Raw genomic sequence first — 2,966 nt, 5'->3', positions numbered from 1 at the left:
TTGAGGTCATCATTTCATATAGCTCACTTACCCAAATAGCCTACCTTTCATCAACCCTTGTTAGCCAAATTTGAGCCTATTTAATCCCTTTTGTTCTTAATTATAGCACATCACTACCCCTAAGTGAAAAACAATAAATATCCCTTAATTTAGATCTTTGATTAGCTTAGGCTAGTGAGGGTGTGTATCATTTGGATATGGGAAACTTGGACATCGGTTGAGAGGAAAGTGTGTTTTTATATTTTTGTTGAAGATTTTTGGGAATTGGGTACATGCTTATGCATCAAATATGTAAAACCATATGCATTGATACGTTTGTATATATGGTGCACGAAATCGTGATCGTTCATTCCTTGGTAACGGCGCTACAAACTTAATACACATGTTCATAATTTTATTTCTTTTTCACAATTTCGATACAACTAACCAGCAAGTGCACTGGGTCGTCCAAGTAATAAACCTTACGTGAGTAAGGGTCGATCCCACGGAGATTGTCGGCTTGAAGCAAGCTATGGTCAACTTGTAAATCTCAGTCAGGCGGATTCAAAAGGTTATAGAGTTTTAATAATTAAAAGATAAATAAAACATAAACTAGGATAGAGATACTTATGTAATTCATTGGTGAGAATTTCAGATAAGCATATAGAGATGCTTTCGCTCCTCTGAACCTCTGCTTTCCTGCTGTCTTCATCCAATTATTCCTACTCCTTTCCACGGCAAGCTTTATGTAGGGCATCACCGTTGTCAATGGCTACATCCCATCCTCTCTGTGAAAATGGTCTAATGCGCTGTCACTGCATGGCTAATCATCTGTCGGTTCTCGATCATACTGGAATAGGATTTACTATCCTTTTGCGTCTGTCACTACGCCCAGCACTCGCGAGTTTGAAGCTCGTTAGTACGGAATTTATAACCCACAAACTTACCGGCAAGTGCACCGGGTCGTACCAAGTAATACCTTACGTGAGTAAGCGTCGATCCCACGAGGATTGATGGATTAAGCAACAATAGCGTTTGATAGGATTAGTTAGACAAATTGAAAAGAGTGTTTGAATATTTAAAGGGCATTTAAACAGAAGACAGGGAAATAATTAATGTGGGAATAAAATATGGAGAAGGCAGTTAAGGCTTCAGAGTTATCTATTTTCTGGATTGACTTTTCTTATTAACTATTTTAATCATGCAAGATTTAATTCATGGCAAACTATTTGTGACTAGACCTTAATTCCTTAGACCTTCCTAGTCTCCTCTAAAATTCATCTACTGCCAATTCCTTGGTCAATTAATTCCAATTAGAGGGTGATGATCAATTTCTAGTTTATATGCCAAAAGAATCCTAATTATCCAAAAATAAGGGGATTATATGTCACGCATCCCGTTAAATACAAACAATTAGAAATTCAGTATAATATATTTTCAAGCTGTTGTTCAAGTAAAGAGCTTTTCCAAGTTTTACAAGAACTCAAATAGAACATGGGTCATACTTCCGTTCCACCCAAATTCATAAAATAAAGAACGAAAATAATTATTAAAATATAAATCCATACATAAATTAAAATAGAGAAATAATAAAATCAATCCATAGAAATAGACAGAGCTCCTAACCTTAACAGTGGAGGATTAGTTGCTCATGGAATAAGAAATATAAATTTGTATGAAATAGTGTTGTGGAATGTTGTTCTGGAACCACCCTATTGGGATCCCTTTTATAACTAATCCTAATAATTTTAAAGTCTAATATCTAAAACTAAAAATTAAAATAATATCTTTTCTTAGAGTTAAAATTTGAATTTAAATTTGAATTAATTTAAATAATCAAATCTTCAATGGATGGATGGGGACCACTTGAATTGTCCATTCTGCAGCTTCTAATCTGTGTTTTCTGGGCTGGAAAATGAGTCAAAACAGCCCAGAAATCGCCCCCAGTGTTTTCTGTCAATTGTCCAGATCGCTCATGTGACGCGTCCGCGTCGTCCATGCGTTCGCGTCATTTGTGCAGATTCCATCCACGCGTTTGCGTCAGGCACGCGATCACATCATTGCGATTTCCTCCATTTTGCACGGTCGTGTGAGCCATGCGTCCGCGTCAGTATTCGCTGGTCATCTCCTTGGCTTCTTCTCTTTCTTTGCAGAAACTCCATCAAATTCCACCAAATGCTACCTAAAATAAACTGTATTGTACAAAACTCAAAATAGCATCCATAGTGGCTAAAATATAATTAATTCTTAATTAAATTCAACAATTTAGATGCAAATTCACTACGAAAAGATAGACAAGATGCTCACGCATCACTCGTCACAGCCATCCCTTCCCAGATCCTACTCGGAATACCACAGACAAGGTTTAGACTTTTCGAATCTCAAGAATGGCCGTCCATGGGTTCTAACTTATACCACAAAGATTCTAATATCTCGGACTCAGTCCTCTATATTAGATATCTAAGAGATACTCATTCTAGCTTGTTTGCATGTAGAACGGAAGTGTTTGTCAGGCACGCGTTCATGGGTGAGAATGATGATGAGCGTCACATAATCATCACATTCATCATGTTCTTGGGTGCGAATGGATATCTTAGAGAAGGAATAAGCTTGAATTGAATAGAAAAACAGTAGTACTTTGTATTAATTCATGAGGAACAGCAGAACTCGACACCTTAATCTATGGAGCGTAGAGACTCTACCGTTGAAAATACATAAATGATAAGGTCCAGGCATGGCCGAATGGCCAGCCCCTAAACGTGATCTAAAGATGAAACTAAAGATGTAAATACAATAGTAAAAAGTCCTATTTATACTAAACTAGTTACTAGGGTTTACAGAGATAAGTAAATGATGCAGAAATCTACTTTCGGGGCCCACTTGGTGTGTGCTTGGGCTGAGCATTGAGCTTTACACGTGTAGAGGCTTCTCTTGGAGTTGAACGCCAGTTTGTAACCTGTTTCTGGCGTTTAACTCCACTTTGCAAC

Source organism: Arachis ipaensis, chromosome B2 (genome assembly GCF_059453495.1).
Source record: "Arachis ipaensis isolate K30076 ecotype BB chromosome B2, ASM5945349v1, whole genome shotgun sequence".
Classification (NCBI taxonomy): Eukaryota; Viridiplantae; Streptophyta; class Magnoliopsida; order Fabales; family Fabaceae; genus Arachis; species Arachis ipaensis.
The sequence above is the reverse complement of the archived record's forward strand: the minus strand, read 5'-3'. Positions refer to the sequence as shown.